This window comes from Ictidomys tridecemlineatus, chromosome 3 (genome assembly GCF_052094955.1).
Source record: "Ictidomys tridecemlineatus isolate mIctTri1 chromosome 3, mIctTri1.hap1, whole genome shotgun sequence".
Classification (NCBI taxonomy): Eukaryota; Metazoa; Chordata; class Mammalia; order Rodentia; family Sciuridae; genus Ictidomys; species Ictidomys tridecemlineatus.
Genome location: NC_135479.1, coordinates 4,001,541 through 4,021,151, shown reverse-complemented (window position 1 = coordinate 4,021,151; position 19,611 = coordinate 4,001,541). Strand labels below are relative to the sequence as shown.

The window sequence follows — 19,611 nt, the reverse complement described above, 5'->3', positions numbered from 1 at the left end:
CGGGCCCGCGCTCCTCCCCTCCCGGGTCTCTGCTCCTCCCCTCCCGGGCCCGCGCTCCTCCCCTCTGGGCCCCGCTCCTCCCCTCCAGACCTCGCTCCTCCCCTCCGGGTCCTCGCTCCACCCCTCCCAGATCTCTGCTTCTCCCCTCCCGGGCCCGCGCTCCTCCCCTCCCGGGTCTCTGCTCCTCCCCTCCCGGGCCCGCGCTCCTCCCCTCTGGGCCCCGCTCCTCCCCTCCAGACCTCGCTCCTCCCCTCCGGGTCCTCGCTCCACCCCTCCCAGATCTCTGCTTCTCCCCTCCCGGGCCCGCGCTCCTCCCCTCCCGGGTCTCTGCTCCTCCCCTCCCGGGCCCGCGCTCCTCCCCTCTGGGCCCCGCTCCTCCCCTCCAGACCTCGCTCCTCCCCTCCGGGTCCTCGCTCCACCCCTCCCAGATCTCTGCTTCTCCCTTCCTGGGCCCGCGCTCCTCCCCTCCCGGGCCCGCGCTCCTCCCCTCTGGGCCCCGCTCCTCCCCTCCCGGGTCTCTGCTCCTCCCCTCCCGGGTCCTCGCTCCACCCCTCCGGCTCTGGGGTGAGAGAGGCCCCTGCAGTGCGGGTCGTCTGCCCCAGGGCCTTGGGGAGCAGGGGAAGCGTTCCTGCCAAGCGCCCCCTGCGTTCCCAAGGAGCAGCAGGCTGGCAGGGACCCGAGTCCTAGGGCGAGCCCTGGCGTGGACAGGAGCTGAGAGAGCGCGGGCCCAGCACCAGGGCATCAGGATTCCCCCTCCGCCGAGGATAGGGCCTCACCGCGGGGGCCCTAAGGCCTGATGGTCACTGGGAGGGAGGGGCACCATGTTGCTGGCTGAAAAAAGATCCGTGTGAGCGGAAGCAGGATCTAAACGACAGAGGGCTAGGCCAGCCTGAGGGGCTCACCCCCAAATTCTCTTTGCTTTGCTCTAGTTTGATGGGTCTGCCCATCCAAAGCTGTCAGTGAGCACCCACTGTTACCCAAGGCCTGCCGGTGTTTGACAAAAACAAACACCCACAGCTCTCTTGTGTCAAGGATGTGCCGGGGCAGGGAGCTCAGGGGTGGGTGCCTGCTGGGGAAAGAGACTAGAATGGCCAGCTCCAGACCCTCCCTGCGGGATCCTGTGGCTGTGAGGAACAGCCAGTGGTCCCCTTGGAAGGAGCCTCCCTCCTCCAAATGTTTCCAGTCACGCTCTGACCTCGCAGCCTCTTTGTGGTCACAGCTGTCCCCTGCCCACAAGCTGCACCAGCACTCCTGGCCAACATGGCCACCCTCAGCGAGACCCCGACTGGGCCCAGGCAGGAGAGGCTGGTGAGGATGCACATTTGGCAACAAGAGCTCTCACATGTGCCACAGTCTGTCCCTCTTCCACTGGTCTCTGGTTCAGCACAATCAGCCCTGTAAGGACAGGCAGCACGACAAAGCCCTGGGAGCCCAGCAGGGACTCAGGCCTGGCTCTGCCCCAGTGCTGCAGCTGACCCCTCTAGACCCTGGGGCCAGCCCCTCTTCAGCTCCATGGGGCCTGGATGAAGGAAGCATCCTGTGCCCCTGGAGACCCCTGACTGTGGGGATGGGGGGCTGAGCTCCTGTGGTCCTGAAAGGGGTCTCTGGGGCTCCCCCAGCCAGGCCCTGCGAGGCGGGCTCTCAGCAGAAGTTGTGTTCACCGTCACTGTTAATCACAGTAATGAGAAGAAGAGTGAGGATTCTAATCATAGCCCCCCAGGTGGCATGGTGGCTGCCTTAAGGGATCACTAACACTGAGGAGCATATTCTTAGGCTGAAAAAATACCTCCCCAGGCTGCAGGCTGCTGGGGAACAAACCCTACAACTTCAGGCCCCGAGTGAGGCACCATGCATGGAGGACCTCCTGTCCCAGGGTTCTGTCTGGGCCCTGGAGCCCGGGACCCTGCCTTGACCTGAATCTGGTAAATACAGCAGCATGTGCCTCGAGATCCTCACGACCAGCTTATTCCCCTGTGCCCCCGGAGGACCCCTCCCTGCCTCTGTCCAGGCACCTGGTTTCAGATACACATCCTAACCAGAGTGTGCCCAGTTGATGGTGGGCAATGGGCAGGAAGGTAAGGAAAGAGGGGGAAGAAGGATGGGTCAGAAAGGCATTGCTCTCGGGGAGTGGGTGGGCCGTGCGGTGCCTCGGGCAGGGGTGTGCTGGCCCTGCAGGAGGGTGAGCAGCAGGGCTGGCAGGGCCCACACTTCCAGGAGGGCCCCCCGTCTCTCTCTCTCCTGCCTGGTGGCAGCACTGCTCCCGGCTTCCCGGATCACCTGGCTGAAAGTGGCTTTCCTCAGCACCTTGTCCCAGACAGCAGCCTTACCCAATGGCAGTTCACAAGGCCCATTCCAAATACCCAAGAAAGAAACCCAGGGGCACGGTTTGGGTCCATGGGCACCTTTGACCAGGGGCGAAGTCACAGATCAGACGCAGGTACGGGAGTGGGCAGTTCAGGGTGGACTCCAGCATCACAGCTGGGCCAGAGCCCCCAGAGTGTCTGCTACCTGGCGCATCCCCAGGCACGGAACGAGGACAGGGGTGGCTGTGGCCAGGAAGGAGAGGGAAGACTTGGGACTCTGTGGGGAGGGGAAGGGAGTGGAGATGGCCCCAAAGGAAACAGGCTGGAGCCTGGTGCCAGGAGCCGTGACTCGCAGGGAAAGGCCACCTTGGGGGGAGGGAGCCTCGGGTGTCCTGCACGGGTCCCCTGTCCTACCTGTCCTACGCCAGGGCCCGGCTCCCATCTCCAGCTTGCCTGCCGCCTGTCCTCCCTCCAGACCCTCAGGGCCCTCAGAGCTGCTCACCCTTCCTGGGCTTGGCACCTGCCGGTCCCTCTGCACCTCCTACTCAGTCCTCACTTTCCCTCACCGCCCTTCCAGCGGGCCTCCCTGAGAGGGTTAGAGACAGAAAGAGATTTGCTGTGTCCCTGTAGTCACAGGGTATCTCAAGTGCAGGGCCCACTCTGCCTGTCCGTTCCCAGGAGAGCGCAGGGCCCGTGTGTTGGAATGTCTGCGTCAGCAAATGAGTGACCGATGCCAAGCACACAGGAGGCCCATCCCAGGATGGCCCCCAACTGCTCTCTGTAGATGCCTTTGATATCCTAGAGAGTCTTCTGAGGGACTTAGTCAAGAAGATAAACCCTGCTGAAGGAACCGCAGAGAGGGCTGGTGAAGACCAGAGGCTGCTGACGGGTTGAGGACAGAGGACAGCTACCCTGAGTCAGGACGCAGTGGGCAGCCTGAAGGGTCCGCAAGGAGCGACTGAGGTGTGCTCCTCTACTGAGCTATATCTCAGCCTCCTTTAGTTTTTATCTTGAGACAGGGATTGTGGGCAGTGCACCCCGGCGTCTGGCTCCTTGTCATTCATTTATATATAAACGCCACTCCTTCTCTCAGAGGGTGTGTCTGGGTCCAGCCTGGTGTGGTCCAAGGAGCACGGCCCCGCTCTAGGAGGGATGAATTCCCGGTGCAGGCCTACTCCTGGGGTCCCTGATGCCCTCACTTCCCCCCTTGCCCTCACCACTTCCGGCTTACCTCCTGGACTGGAGGTGTCCTGAAGACCCAGGAAAGCACTCTCAGAGTCTGGTCCAAACTGGATTCTGGTTTCCCTGTGGTCACCCGGAAGGTGGGACAGAAGCTACTGGAGAAAAGCCATGGCCAGATCCATGTCCAGAAAGCTCCCAGGCCACCCCTCCTCCCCGAGTTGGCAATGTAGAGCGGGCAGGCCGCGGGTGCCTGGCTCAGGGGCGGGGCGCAGGTGTGTTGCTCAAACCCCGAGTTCCATCACAAGCAGTGTGCCACAGTGGTTTGGTGCAGGGGTCTGGTGCCAGACACCCTGGCACCATGTGACTGTGGGGCCGTGTGGTGAGGGGGTAAGGACGGGTGTCTGTCCAGGAGCACCAGGCTGGACCCAGGCATCAGTCGGTGAGGAAAGCCGGAGCTTGACTGTTCTACAAGCTTCGCTGCCTGTGCACACACCTGCCTTCTGATTTCTGATGAGTTTTCCCATATCTTGAGCTGCAGAAGGCACCCTACATTCCTCCTCCTGCACGTCCACCCTTCTCGGGTCACCTCAGTGGGGCACTGTGTCACGAGCTAAGATCTAACTCCCAGTCCATCAGACCTGGCTCCTGCCCGTGGGGAGATGCATACACACATCCCCAGAGGACCCAGCAGATTGACAAGAGCCGTGCAGAGAGCCACACAAGTGCACTGAGGGGAACTCTGCAAACAAGGGGCCTCTGAGGTTGTGGGGTTCCAGCTTGGACCTGTTTACAAGGGGGCTAAGCAGATCCCCCAGGAGGGGAACTTGGCCCATGTCTAAACAGCTGCTGGCATCTGAGAAACTGACCGTGGTGAAGGACACGGGCAGGGGTGATGCAGCCCCTGAGAAGCATTTTGATCCCTAAGGTGTGGCAAGTTTAAAATGGCTGCCCATTCTTGGCTACTGCTCCCATTGAGGGGTGAAGTCTCACTCTTCTCCAGTGTGGGCCCAGGCAGAAGCTAAAAGGGTTTTTCTGCCCTAACCTCAGAAGTCCCCAAACCTCACTCTGCCACTTCCCATCAGCCCTCCTTTCAGAGCACCGGGCACCACGATGACCCTCACCTGCAGACTGTCCCCAGCAGCCGGGACTGACGGCACCTGCCAGGCGAGTTCCCAGAGGGGTTTCGCTCCTTCCTCGACCCTCTGCAGGCACACGGGGTTGGCCTCCTGAAGCTGCTCTCCTCACTCCTACCGACAGAGCTGTTCCCAGAGCCCCTTCACTGGCCCGGGGAAGCAGCCGGCTGTCCTCTGGGCGTTCTTGGCCGTCGGAGAGACACACGCACACGTTTCAGGGCCGTTTCAAAGGTGCCTGTTATTTTTCAGAGTGAGTTTCTCTCATCTCCAAGTGGATTCAGTGTTTTCCTCCTTTGATCATTAAAGGCGCACTTTCCAAATGAAGTTCTTTTCATGCTTACACTTGCAGGGCCCACCATGAGAGGAGCAGCTTCCCCCTGCCCCTCTGTCTACCCAGCCATTCGAGCCCCCACCCGCTCACCACTCACCCACCCAGCCCGTAACTCCCCATCCATTGCCCATCCTTCCGCCCCTCCGCCCACCCACACGCCCAGTTTTAACCTCTGATCCTGGAGAGCTCCAGGTGTGCATGCTTCCCTGGTGGCACTCATCTCTAGTCGGGGAGAGTGACATTCACATACAGAGGGACAAATGACTACAATCTGTTAGAGTTGCGGGAGCTGTGCGGGAGAGGTCCCTGGGCTGCTCTGGACGGACAGCGGGGGCAGTGCGCTCGCGGGGCCTCTGGTAGAGTCGAAGCTGTTCCCTGCGGTATGAGAAAGCTTCCATGATCCTGAAACCGTTCAGTACCCGGCCTGCAAGACCCAAAGTCAAACTGGAGCTCACGACAGCTTCCAGAGGGCCGAGACCGCACCAGCAATCGGGGCCTCTCTCCCAGGCAGAGGTGCCCTCCCCAGGCTCCCCGGCCCCAGCACGGCCTCATTTGCCCACAGTTGCATCATGGCTGAGCCTCTGTGCCAGAAGTGGGGCGGGCCGGGCTCTGCCTCCCTGCCCGGGAAGCCGGAGTGCTGATGTGTGCAGTCGGCCCAAACCCAGCCTCAGAAAGGAAAGGTTTTAAAAAATAATTAAAAGAAGGAAAGGTCGGGCCTGTTTCCAGCCGTTTGCATGTTCCGTTCGGGGACCTACAAGGACCCCAGGCATTTAGTTCTGTGGTGGAAACCGCTGTCCCCTGCCCCTTTCTCTGAGGCCCGTGGCTAGGTTCCAGAAGGGACTCCATCCAGAGGTCTCCAGAGCTCGGCTCGCCCAGCCCGTGGTGCCAGCCAGCTCTAGCAGACTCCGGGAGCCCTGCCCACCTCCAGCCCTGGTCAGCACTGTCCTGTCCCTTCCCCAAGCCCACCACCAGGGGCAGCCTGCCTCGCCCAGCATGGCTGGGGGAGTCCTCCCAGCTGTGTCCCAGCTGCCCCACACTCCCGTGCTCACCACTGGATCACATGTGGCGCTCGCTGGGTAGTGAAAGGTGCCCTGGTGGGGACCCTTGGCCAAGACAGGGGAGGCCAGCACCTGTGAAGCACATCTGCTTCCGCGACAGGATTGAGGGCTCTTATGGCCCCTTCACATGGTGGAGCCCATCTGGGGGTCACCGGGGACCTCCGCCCTCCCATTTCTGCCTCACTTGCCATCGACACCTTCCATCAGCCTCCCTGGGCTCCTGCCCTGCCGTTCCGCCTCCTTCCTGTTCTCCAAGCAGCAGGAGTGGAGGGCAGCAGGAGTGGAGCCCTTTGTGGATGACAGAAGGCAGACTTGGGAGGGGTGCTGCGAGGACCTGGCCCCCGGGGTGGGGGGGGGCGGCAGAGTCACCACACACTGACCGAGGTCCTCGCACTCACCCTTCAGGACAAAGCCCAGGCCGGGGTTATTTCTCAAATGCATACGCGTGCGGCTTCGAATGACCAATTATAACTTGATTTTAAACCACGACTGAATTCAAAGTAGCTTCTTGTCCTTGTGAGTTTTCTCAACCAGTGAGTCTTCCACACAGAAGAACCAGCACGTGAAGAGGGTTTGACGTTGACACGCAGACCACAGGCTGGAAAAGGGACACGGTGATTCCTTGTGGTTGCTTTTCCTTTTTGCAGCCGAGCCCAGGGGGCTCTGCCACCGAGCTGCATCCCCAGCCCTTTCCATCTTTGAGACAGGGTCTCACTGAATTGCTTACGTGAGCCTCGAGCTTGTGACCCTCCTGCCTCAGCCTCCCAGATCACCGGATCACAGGCTGCATCGCCACTCCCAGCTCACGCTCTTCCTTTTTGATGAAGGGAATGCAATTCAGGGGGGTCCAGAACCCTGGCCAAAGTCACTCAGCTTGAGGTGGTGGCAGAGCCTTGTTGAGGGTACCATCCTGTGGCAGGCACAAAGTGGGCAGTGGCCATCACTGCTGTCACAGTGCCCTCCTGCCCTGGGCACTCTCCATTTGCACTAACCCGTGCCAACCCTGGGAATTGCCACCCACCCTCATAGCCGGGCAGCAGTGTGGTCTAGGAGTCTGGCCTCAGATGAGAAGTCACCATCCTCCGCACACAGCCTTGCCCTGGGCTCCCACAGCACCCAGGACTTTCCCTGTAGCAGCTCCGCCCTCTGGATCCCCTCACCTGAGCCCGCGTCCTGCGCCGAGGAGAAGGCAAAGAGGGTCAGAGCCAGAGGGACGTTCACTGTACCCACTTGGGCTTCTCAGAGTTGTCAGTCAGCATGTCCCTGGGAGGATGGAGACAAGGAAGGTGGACTGATGGACATGGAGGGAGGGAGGAGGGAGATGGACGATGGATGGACAGACAGATTAACTCTGCTTGGGATGCTCCCTGGAACAGCAGAGACCCTTAGACGGTCAAGAAGACAGGTCCAAGCCAGGTGCTGTGGCCCGCACCTGCAATCCCAGAGACGCAGGAGGCTGACTAGGGAGGACTGCAAGTTTGAAGCCAGCCTCGTCAGCTTAGAAAAACCCTAAGCAAAAGAAAAAAAAAAGAAAAACCCTAAGCAACTTAGCGAGACCCTGTCCCCAAAGAAACAATGAAAAGCTCTGGGGATGTGGCTCAGGGCTACCCCTGGGTTGTATCCCCAGAACCACAAAACAAGAAGACGGGTCCCACGCTTCCAGCCAATGCCAGACGACGAGTCCCGAGACTAACACAACCAAGCCATCGTCCTGAGATCTAGTGTCTCTGCCGTTCTGAGTCAGTGCTGCCTTGAAGGCAGGACTGGGGACACGGGGTGGGGCTGAGAGAAGGCAGCAACCTCCGCAGCCCTGGGAGCTGACCGCCCTCTGCTCTGAGAAGTGGAAGCACACAGGAGGCCGCCCTCATGGCCGCGGGAGGAGAGCCAGGCCTTGGTGGACTCCACCAGGTGGGCAGCAGCTGGGGAAAGGACTTCTCTGGAAGGACTCAAGGTCCCTCTCTCTGGCCCTGTGCCGGCTGCTCCCGCTGGGACAGGGAGCTGGTGGCTGCGTGGGGCTGTCGGAGCCTGCATCTGTTTATAAGCTGGGCTGTTGGTTATTTGTTTGTGCCTTTGGCTCCTGCATCCCAGATCCCATGTGCTTTGCTCTACAGAAAAGCAACGCCGCCTCGCGCTCCCCCTTGGCATGGGAGAACCCGCCAGCCATGCGGTGCACACACGGACACACGCCTGCACCAGGGTGGAGCTGGCTGAGCTGGGCCCTCTGCCTCACCCGCTCTGCTCACCCATGTGGCCCTTGCTTTATACAAAAACCTGGCTCCATCATGTCCATGCTCCTATCTGGTTTTGAAGATCAAATCCCTTTACTGACTGAAGCTGCAGGTCCTTCTGCAAAGCCAACCCAGAGCAAGTCCTTGGGTAAAATCAAAGTTCTTTTTGTAAGTAAAGAACTATCAGCTCCCTACGGGAACACAGGTCAGTGGACGGCAGAGCCCGGCTGTCACCCCTTAGAAGTGTCTTTTTCATGAGTTAACAACTTACAGGGTTCTGTCTTGTGGGTTCGTAAACGAGCCTGTTGGGGTGGCTGGGAGCCCAGCCTGTCCTTGTCTGTCCCCCAAGGACCCTCAGTTTCCTGACCCAGCTGCAGACCTTCCTCTGTGCCACGGTGCCAGGTCCCAGGGCTGCCGTCTCCCGCCTGCCCGGCACTATCCAGGCATGATGGACGTGGGCGGTGGGAGTCAGGCGGGGCAGGGGCAGTTCCTGCTCTTACTTCTGTGATCACAGAACCGATTCTCCTGAAGTCCTCTTACTGTGCCCTGAAATCGTGTGTGAGAGGCTCTCAACTCTTCTCATCATTTTTTCCTAAGAAAGGAAGAAAAATACCAAGATACACAGCTGCCCGAGCTCCGTGCCTGTGGCCAGAGCTTCCGCTGAACTAACGAAAGGCCTAGAAGCCGGGGTGCTACTCCCTACCCTGCTGAGTCTCTGGACAGTCCTCCAACCCCTGCCCAATCTCGGGCAATGGGCTGTGCTGACAGGGTCAGGCCAGGCAGGATACTGGAGAGAATGGCCGGGGCCACAGGGGTAGCTTCTAGTTTTTCGAGGCATAAAGTTCAAAGTGGCCTCTTTGGGACTCAACCCGCCACAACCAACTGGGCTTACCAGCTCAGCCTCCAGCAAAGGACTCCGAGGCACAGCTGTTCAGTAAACGTCCCTCCAGGACTTCTACAATTACGGTAAGAAGAAGGCCGTGTAGCCTAGAGGTTATCTCCTGAACTCGAGCTCTGATAGGCCTGGGCTCAAGTTCTGTTCTGCCAAGTCTCAGCTGTGTGACTCTGGGTAAGTTACTTAACCTCTCTGCCTCAGTGTTGTCAGTCTATAGAAGAATGATAATGTCACTCCCACCTCTTTGGGTTATTGTAAGAATGGAATAGCAGTGCCAGGTCATTCATAAGAAAGACAGTATTGGCACTTTTATTTGCATTTTATTAAATAGGGGACAGTGTGATTCTATTTAAAGCAAACGCTAACTCACAGACAACTCAGGCCGGTGCCAGCTTCCAGCCCCATTTGTGAAGCTGGGCTTCAGCCCTCCTCAAGGAAGGACCAAGGACACCCAAGCTCAAGGGGACCCCAGCTGGCCACTCTGGTCTTTTTAAATGCTCCCAGGGTTGCAGGGCTGGGTGTGGGCCCTGCCTGACCCAGACTCGGATCTCAGAGTAAGCATCCAAGCTAGAGATGAGTGTCCTTCTGGGGTGCCCCTCCTCCCCCAGGAGTGGGCTGCCCTCCCTGCCAGCGCTCTAGCCCTCCGTCTCTGTTTACTGATGAGCCCAGAGAGGCAAAACTACCTGGCCAAAACACACAGCAAGGCCGCTCCCTCCCAAGACCTCGCCAGCCGCAGAAGCTGACAGCACACTTCCTGCTACTTCACGCTGTGGGGAAGCTGATCTCTCTTCCCCACCTTGCAGCAAGAGCAGCCGCTGCTGCCAGAGGAGATGTGAATCCAAGTCAGGACTGGACGGGGAGGGCTGGGGACGCAGCCGACAGCCATCCACCTTCCACCTGGAGCTCAGGGAGCTCAGCCAAGGCTGCCTTTCCCGGAGGGGCTCCGGTGCTGTCTCACGCCTGCAGAGGCCTCTGGGCCGGCTGGTGCCCAGTTCTTCCTGAGCCTTTCGGCCATTCCAGAGGCTCAGGAGCTTACAGGGCTCAGACAAATGTCAGAAAATGAAAATACCAGTGTGGACCCTCCACTCACTCCCTTCCCCGGAGGAACCGCAGAGCTTACGGGGACTGGCCCTGGCCTCGGGGGGACACACGTCGGAGGCACGCAGGCGGCTGGTTCAGACCCCTCATTTCTTCTCCTCTTTGACCTTGAGGAAACAGAGGGGTACATCAGCCACAGCGAACGTAGGCACAGGCCGCCTGCAGCGCCCTGTCCAGGCTCCCGGGGTCGGGGACACAGGACCCTACTGATGCCCTATGGGCAGCATTAAGATCTTTCCATAACCTCCCCCAGGACAAAGTCAGCTGGAGCACTGGGCAGAGACAGGCAGGAGAGCTCAGAGAAGGTTTAAAACAAGCGGATCCTCTCCACCCTCCCCAGCCAGCCCAGCGTGGGACAGCGCGGGGTGCTCAGGTCTGCCTGGAATCAGCCGCCTCCCTGGGGGAGCAGGGCCTGCTTGGCTGCTTAGCAGCCCCCCCTCCCCCAGGTATTGTTCCCGGGGGGCCTCCGGAGTTGCTGGAACCCCGAGGAGTTCAAAGCAAAACCCATGTAGAGGTGAGAGGAGAAGCTCCCGGCTCCCGACCTCTGGGGTGCCTCGAGCGGTTCTGAGACTCCAGCTGAGGCTGCCTGGCAGAATGCCAGCCTGTGGGCACTCTCCCCTAGCAGCTCGCTGGTCATGGCACCACGTCAGCTGGTCCCTGCTGGCAGCCTGGCTCCCCCCATAGGGCTCCGGGACCTGGAGTCGATTCTGGAAGGAGGGGCTGCCGCAGCACCGCCCACCTCTGCAGCACCCTGCACACAATGCGCATGTGCGCGCGAGCACACACACACACACACACACACACACACACACACACACACACGCCAGCAGAAGGGGGGCAGACGCCCTGTCGGGGGCACGTTGGCCAGGAGCCTTCCCAGGAGCAGCAAGCCATGTCCCAGACAGGGTGTAAGTCTGGGAGGGGGCAGGGTGAAAGGATCCCATAGAGTCTGCAGCGGGAGCCAGCAGCAGGCACAAGCCCACCCCGGGGACCCAGGAAGCTCAGCAGCCCGCCCCCTTGCCCTGAACGGCCTCAAGGAGGCCTCCAGCCGCTCCAGGCCAGCAGCACCCATTCCCGGGGTCTGTCTTCTCGCAGCGGTTTGCAGTTCCTCCAGGAGGCAGGGCCTTCCGACTCCTAGACGCCCTCGCCAGCCTGCAGCCCTCAGGGTAAAGAAGAGTGCCCCTGGGTCTCCACCACCAAGAGGTTCAGGGACAGTCAGCACTGCCCCCACAGCCACGTGGAGCCCGGAGCAGAAGCAGGGCCCCGGTGGCTCACGCCCACAGATCCACCGTCCCCACTGCCTGACCTGGGGCTCTGGTGCTGAGTGCCAGGACAGTGGTCGCTGGGGGCTCCACCCGGGCTGTGCGCACACATCGGGGAGCCCCGCCTGCACCACGGAGGCTGGGCCGCTCCCTTAAATGCTAATAGTGGGTAAGCTTCATTTCCAAATGGTGGCCCATGCTGGTGCCGGAATATTATCCAGAAATAAAAAGAAATGAGCCGGGCTGGGCTGTGCCTCAGTGGCAGGAAGCTTGCCTGGCATGTGTGAGGCACTGGGTTCGATTCTCAGTACCACAAAGAAATAAATAAAAATAAAGGTCCTCAACAACTAGAAAAAAAAAGCAAGAAATGAGCCAACAAGACACGTAAAGACAAAGGGGAAACACACATTGCTCAGGACATCCTGGAAAAGTCAAGGCCGGGGGCAGTAGGAAGTTCAGTGACTGCCTGGGGTTTTCAGGGCAGAGGGTGTTTGGGGCAGGGAAATTTTCCTGTATGATGCTGTAATGATGGTGGAAAATGACTTCATACATTCGTCACAACCTACAGAGTGTGCAACAGAGAATGAATGCTAATGTCAACTACAGACTCTACTAAAAATGTATGAAAATTAGCAGGGCGCAGTGGTGCACACCTGTAATCCCAGCGGCTCGGGAGGCTGAGGCAGGAGGATCACAAGTTTGAGGTCAGCCTCAGCAATGTTGTGAGACCATGTCTCAAAATAAATAGTGAAAAGACCAAACAGAAGTCACACGCAGCACACATTTCACTGTGCCTCTGTTTCTTCTTATTTTCTTCATTCGGACGTCAGCTACCTGTCTAGCTGATTCCTAGAGATAGAAACCACTCACCTTCAAAGGGACCCTCACGTGCAAACCATCCAGAGCCGACCCCAACACCTCTGTTATCAGGCTCACACTGGACCACCGTCCACCGGCCCCCATCACCCCAGGGCCATGAACAGACCTCCAGAAGCCCGCCACCCCCAAAGCCCACTAAAACTACTCAGGCTGGCCAGCTAGGCTTCTCACCCGGCCTCTGCCGTTCCTCCCTTCCCAGGGAAACAGTTAAGACCCCCACCGGGCCGCCCCTGCTCCCGCCCCCTCTGCCCGCCCTCCCTGCACGGGCCTGTGTGGTAGGGCCGGGCCCCCACCTGAGCTGAGTGGCCAACTGTCTCATCAGTGGCATCCCCCTTGGTCTGTTGGCCTCCTCACCTGCATAAGAATCAGACGTGCATTGTAACAGGGCCAACCTAGGGCCCAGCACGGGGCGCGGCACTGGGCAGCTTGTCCACCGCGGGTTGTCTTCAGGGCCACAGCAAGAGAAGCAAAGAGAAGTGGGTTCACCACCGACTCAGCCAGATCCGTGCCCTCTGCCTTCCTAGACCACAGGACGGGGGACGAGCCCCTCTCCTTTGTTCCCAGGTGAGTAAACTGAGGCCCAGACAGGGGACACTTTGCCCAAGGCCTCGGGCCAGTGAGTGGAAGCCACAGAAGCCAGCACAGGAGCGCCGTGTGTCCCAGGCCCCACCTCCCAGCTGGGCAGAGGAGGTGCAGCCACCCATAGCCACCCATTTTCACCCAAGCTCCTGAGGCCCGGCCCAGGCCAGGCAGGTCACCTTCCTGCCTGCTCCTCAGGGCTCGGGCTCTCCTTATGGGGTCCTCTACGCGGGTGAAGAGGCGGTGAAGTTACCAAGAAGTGCTCAGACCGGCAGCGGGAGAAATAAATAAATAACCGCTTAAGTAAACAGCAAGATTGGCAGGAACCATTTTTCCAAAGAAAAGCGCTGGGGGAAGGCTGTGGAGCGGCGGAAGGAGTAATAAATTCCATGTCACTCTGCAGACGGCGGCTCTCCAAGGCCCTCTGAGCCAATAACCATGATAAGCCCCCAGGGCCCGGGAGGGACACCCACTCATCTCGCTGCCTCCACAGGTCACATCAAGATAGACGGTGCTGGGCCTGGACCTGGTGGCTTCTCTGCTCCCCATGGGCACATGTCCCAGGTCCCCAGCTGAGCCCTGTTACCTGTACCCACTTAACTCGGCCCCAACTGGCAGGCGTCTGCGTGGTTGCCGGGGCCCTGCTCCCAGCACCGTGACACCCAGAGGACTGAGCTTCACCCAGTGTCCCCGGCAGAAGGAGAAAGTGGCCCATGAAAGGGACTCCCCTGCCCCGTCCCCTCCCAGCAGCTTGGTGGTGCGCCCTTGCCCCACCCCCGCTCTTCCAACTTGGGGTGAAGGGTGAAGTCTCCTGGAGATCCGGGGGCCCTGTCTACCCTGCAGAGGCCCCGGAATCTGGAAAGCTCCGCAGAACAAGTGCAAGGTGGGAACTCAAATGCGAATTCCCGGGCCCAGCCTGGGGCAGGAGGCTGGCGGGCAGGTCCCAGCGCCACAGGACAAGCCACCCCAACCCTCTCATCCCCACCCTGAGGCTGACCTGCTGCGTGAACCCCTCTGCCCTCCTCAGCACAGGTCTGCGCCCTGTAACGTAGGGGGTTCTAGCTCTGGGCCAGCCCTGCCGGCCAGGGTACGGGGAAAGCACACTCGCAGGCCGCCAGCCCTGAACGAATGCAGGATCGGATGCGGCTTCTCACGCACAACCATGCCCATGTGGGCCTAGGGCCGGCCCTGCCCAGAAAGTGCCGGCAGCCCTGACCATGTGCTGGCAGCGGGGCTCCCAGCCTCCCCCATCACCTGCAGGCTGAGCCCTCCCGTGTCTCCCCACTTCTGAGCCCCCTGCTGCAGCTGAGGGGGTCCAGATGATCCTGGCCGACCTCTGCTGAGTGTGCCGCACACACCAGCACCTTGCATCCCCCCATAACCCCGAGCTTCGGAGGAGAAAACCGAGGTTCAGAGAAGATGAGAAATAGGCCACAGTCAGGGTGAGCAAGTGGCAGGGCTGGGTGTCACCCTCATGTGTGCCTGGGGCCACCGTGCCAGCTCTTAGGCATTTGCTCTCCACCTTTGTGATTTCCGTCAGAGCCACATCCCGCTCGGACAATGACGTCTGTGTGACACTGTTCAGAGGTGTATCACGTACAGTCGTTGATTCAGGGATCGTGTACCCAGGACCCGACGTCATGCAGGCCCCAGAGGAGGGCCTGGAGGCTCAGAGTAAACCAGACAGAGACGCCTGCCCGCGGAGGCCAGCCCTCTGGACAGTGTCGCCTGTAAGTAGGTTTGCATCTAAGTAAGTTTGCATCTGCCCGTTTCCTGAGTAACATGAATTCTTTTGTCTTTTTTTCCCCCTCTCTTCCTTTTTGATACTGGGGATTGAACCCTTGAGCCACATCAAAAGGCTTTTTTTTTAAATTGTTTTGTTTTAGACAGGATCTCACTCAATGGCTGGGGCTGTTCTCAAACTTGCGATGCCTCCGCCTCCTGAGTTGCTGGGATCACCAGCACGCACCACCACGTCTGGCTACAGTAACACTTATTTAAGAAAAACATATCGTGCTGCTCCTACAGATGAAAATCCAGCATGGCCTTCGTGAGGCTGTTAGAAATCAAGAGTTCTGCAAACTTCTTCTGAGCGCTCTCTCCCATGAAGGTCTGAATCCTGACGAGCTCTCGCTTGATTAGAACAGGAGAGATCCATTCTCCAAATATGTGAGCATAGGATCACCCTATGACCCAGAAATTCCACTTCTAAGTATGTAGCCCAGAGAATTGAAATAGACGTTCAGACACATTCTTGCACACTGACATTCATGGGGGCACAATCCTTAATTGCCAAAAGATAGTAACAACCCAAATGTCCATCAGGGGATAGACAGGTGAACAGAACGTGGTTTCCATGGAATATAATTCAGCCATGAAAAGGTGAGAGGCATGAATCATGCTGTGGCATGGATGAACCCAAGGCATGTGGTGACAGAGACCTGGCACCCAGGTCACACATACAATTCCTGTGACATGTACTCTATGAAACGTCCAGAGTAGGAAAATCCAGAGATGAAGATGAGCTTGGGACCACCAGGCCCTGGAGGACGGGGTGTGTCAGCCCCAGCGAGCGGTGACAGCCGTACAATGCTGTGGTTACGGCTGCAGAAGAGTCACCTGAAAACAGTTCGTGGAGGATTTTATGTTGAGAGAATTTTATCTCAATTTCTTCTTTGAAGGGAGATTTCCAGTATCAGAAAGACATTGAAGACATACCTTGGCCAAACGAGATCTTCTCCTTAATGGAATAAAAAGGAATGGAGAGAACTGCATCTTTCCTTCTGATTCCCAGACACTTTTGCCTGCAGGCTTTTCTCGGGCCCTTGAAATGACCTTGGGCTGTGGAAGAGAAGGGACTGGCGGCATCTCTAAGAGTCCGCTGGCGCTGTGCTAGCAGAGTACCCACATTGTGCTGCTTGAGCGCAGAGACGACCTTTCCCGTGGCTCAGGGGGCCGGGGGGCAGGATGGAGGTGTCCACGGGGCTGATTTCTCAGGGGCCGCTCCCTCGGCCAGCAGAGCCGCCTCCCTGTCTGTCCTCAGTGGCCTTTCCTCTGGAGCGTTCCCAGTGGCTCTCTGAGGGCCTAGATTTCTCCTGTAAGGACACCCTCAAAGTGGATTAGGGTCCACCCCGGCAGCCTTGTTTGAACCTGATCACGTACCCCAAGGTCCTGCCTCCAAACAGTTACGTTCTGATTAGGACTTCAGCAAAGGAATCTGGTGGCAGAGGACACAAGCCAGCATATAAGTGACCAGTCAGTTCATTGAAGAGGAAAAGCAGAGGTGGCCACTCAGGTCACAGAGCTGGTGGGAGCAGAGTGGGAGAGAGCTCTGATGGCCCATCTCTCCCTGTCTGCCTGCTGCGTCCAGTGAAGTGATGACCACAGGAGCCACAGCAACCAGCCCCACGGCACACAAGGTCTCGCGCAACCATCGAGACCACGTGGCTCCCAGCTCCCTGGCCACTGCCATCTCCACCTTGTCCTCTGCTCCCTCCCACAACCTCCAAGACGTCAGCAAGGCTCTGCTCTGGCCTCTGGGGGTGGGGGTGTGTGTGATTAACTAATGAAACCCAACACATCCTGTGTCCACGCCTGGGGAGGAGCAGTTTGTTTCCCTGAGCTTGTACCTGGAGAGCGGTGGGATCCAGAGCTGGCTTTGTTTGATATGCATCTTCCTCCTCCAGGCATCGAGGAGATTAATTTTTGTAGAGTAAACAGACTTCAAAATAGGATGTCGCTCTGAAAGGCTGCGTCTGATTTGGCAGTTCCTGCTCGGCTGTCATCGTCCTGTGTGGATGGGAGAGATCGGAGATAGCAGGGGGAGGAGGGGCACAGATGCTCCCGGAAGTGGCACGCTGGCACGCTGGCTGCTGTGTTCCTGCAACGGGAGCAGAGACCAGGATCAAGCGGGCCCGAGCCCAGCACACAGCCTGAGACTTCTCCCTGATGCTCCCCACAGCGGTGACTGCAGGGGGCCTCGTCCCCAGGGACACGCCCGGAGCCCTGGCTCCACATCAGACGTGTCCAAGGACCTGCCGGCTGCATCCCGGGATGTTTCAGAGGGCATCCCCCAGAAAGGTGGGTGGCTCCTTCTCCAGGGGCCTCTCCAGCCCTGCTCTCCAGCCACAGGCAGCTCCGCTGACCTTCAGTCTTGACCACATGACCCCAAACACCCGCCCAGGTCCTCCCAGCCAACTCCTCCTCCTCCTCGGGGCCCAACTTCCAGGAGGATGGGGCAGTCTTGCCCCCTGTGTGTCCCCAGCTCCAAGCACAGTCAATAAAAGCCAGATGAGTGAATCTGAAAATCCGCCTGCTTAGAGTTTGGCCAGTCCAAGGCCCAATTCAAAGAACATCAGCAGAGACCCCAGAACCTCACTGGCCGCTGGCCAGGTAGCCCTCCCCACCACCCTGAAGGGCATCCTTCAGGTACCTGGCTGTCGTTGGGTCATGTACCTGGTGGATCCGGGAAAGGACTACAGATGTTCCCAGAGGAGGGACCCTGCCTGCTGCCACCCCCTCTGTCCTGGGACGGAAGCACCACGTGGAAGCTCATGGCCTCCGGTGCATGGATGGCCCCATGTCCTGGGATTTCCCAGAGCATAGAGGACCCTCGGGAAAGGGGACTCACCTTTCTCTGTATCACTCTTCAAATGTTCTTTAAGGGACTAGAGGGAGGGGCTGGTCACAGCCCTTAAGAAGCAGGTGAGGGGGGCTGGGCATGTGGCTCAGGCGGTAGCGTGCTCGCCTGGCATGTGTGTGGCTCTGGGTTCGATCCTCAGCATCACATAGCAACAAAGATGTTGTGTCCGCCGAGAACTAAAAAAACAAAAAAGCAGGTTAGGGCCAACAGCTCTGAGGGAATTGGTCTCAGTAAGCCCATGTCGGGACCTGGGCACTGCGGCCCTCAAGGCCAAGGGCAGCTTTGCTCTGGAGCATGGTGGCCAGCACACACCTACAGGAATAGACTTGAGGCCTCATTTGTCGACACCAGAAATTTAAAAAACACAACTTCTACAGACCCACCAGCTGACTGCTGCCCTCCCCAGGGCAGAGAGGAGTCTGACCTGTGGCCTACGTCAGCTTCATGCCCCAGGACAACACTCAGAGTGGACAGAATGGCCAGCAGTGCCTCAGGGGGTCTCCGTCCATCTCTCCCAGGTAGGTCAAGGCCTGCGAGGGACCCTGTACTTCCTGTCCCTTCCTGGGATTTCTCTGCCCTTTGCCTCCCCCTGAAGAGTGCAGGCTCCTGAAGGCGGGAGTCACCTGCTCCTTGTGCCACTTGTCCCTCACACTTAGCTCGGTGCCAGGCACAGGTGGGTGAGGCCCAGCACGGCTGAATACGTGATGGTGCTCTCCTCCACTGGAGGGTGGTGCAGCTCCAGGGCACCGGGCCAGCAAGCCCGTCTGCACTGCGGCCCTGGATCAGCCCTGGCCCTGGGGACAAGCCAAGGCTGGGGCCTGCACTGTACGCCAGACAAGTTCAGGACGTCCTGGGAAATGTGTCGGGCCACAGGTAGCAACCTCGGGTCCCCAGGCTCGTCAAGCTCCAGCCGAAGGGTGAGGAGGGAGCGGGTGCAGCGGCTCTACTAAAACCCCCCAAGTTGGAACTTGAAGCTTATACATGCGTAGGGGCCTTAAGGAAGAGAACCGGAAAAAAAAAAAAAAAGAGAGAGAGGGAGCCTTAATAGTCTCATTTTTACAAATTTTATAACACAACAGGTACAGGGCACGTGGCCCACACCTGAAATCCCAGCGACCTGGGAGGCTGAGGAAGGATGGAGGCCAGCCTCGCAACTTAGGGAGGCTCTGTCTCAAAATAAAGCACAAAAAGGGCTGGAGTGTGGCTCCGTGGTAAAGCACCCCGGGGTCCAGCACCATGAAAAGAAACAAAACCACACACCAGGGAGCCCCTCCTGGGTGCCTCCAGGCAGAGAGGGCCTTCAGCCCCAGGTCCTGTAGGTGGCAGGAGGCCCACCCTCGGTGCTGCAGAGAGAGGCCTTCTCTCGGCTCTGCGCCTGCTTAAAATTTCCCACAGCTACACGTTTATTTTTTAAAAATTACCAGCTTCGTATTTCTATAAACCTTATTCTCGATTGTTCCTATTTTTGTTTATATTCTGTAAATATGCTTTACTTAAATAAAGCAATCAGAAATGGCTTTACAGTAGAAATGACCGACTGTGTGCAACTGTTTGCTACCCTGAGTAGGGTCTGGCCCGGCGGCCAGGCTATCTGACCCAGGGCTCTGCTCAAGAGCAGGCACAGTGCCCAGAGAATCGCCATCCCCACAGAGGGCAGGAGCCCACAGATGGAGAGCCCTCCCCACCCCTCTCCTTCCCCCCCAGGCCTCAGCAGCAAAGCCGCCTCCTCTTACATAATGAGGGGTACAGACAGGCTTCTGGGGACCCAGCTCAGCCCCACTGGCTGAGGACCTCCCTGCAGGGACCATGTGCAATCAGACAGACCTGGCAGAGCCCCAGCACCTCCTCTCTGTGACCTTGGGCAGGTTCCTAACTGCCCTGAGCCTGTCTCCTCTTGGAGAAGTACAACCTCCCCCAGGACCTTCGGGATAATGAATGAGGAAACACCTCCCTCGCAGCTGGGCTTCAGCAACTGTCCTCCCTGCGCTTTCCTCTGCGGGGCTCCTGGTAGAGCAGAGCTG

General features: G+C 58.8%; 2 long non-coding RNA genes across 2 annotated transcripts in view; both read right to left on the bottom strand.

Annotated features, from left to right (window-relative positions):
* Nucleotides 1-5,055: 5,055 nt before the first annotated feature.
* On the bottom strand, nt 5,056-12,561 carry LOC120884004 (uncharacterized). Its single transcript, XR_013435865.1, has 5 exons — nt 8,507-12,561; nt 7,168-7,270; nt 6,735-6,917; nt 6,406-6,605; nt 5,056-5,324 (listed from the first exon to the last, which is right to left on the bottom strand). It is a non-coding gene; the product is annotated as an uncharacterized LOC120884004 (long non-coding RNA).
* Nucleotides 12,562-12,628: 67 nt separating this feature from the next.
* The window catches only part of LOC144375949 (uncharacterized), a 12,596-nt gene continuing 5,613 nt past the window's right edge, over nt 12,629-19,611 (bottom strand). The window contains exons 2-4 of the long non-coding RNA XR_013435864.1: nt 17,579-17,766; nt 13,128-16,828; nt 12,629-12,813 (exon numbers count right to left, since the gene is read on the bottom strand). This is a non-coding gene — a long non-coding RNA (uncharacterized LOC144375949). The remainder of the gene's footprint in view (nt 12,814-13,127; nt 16,829-17,578; nt 17,767-19,611) is intronic.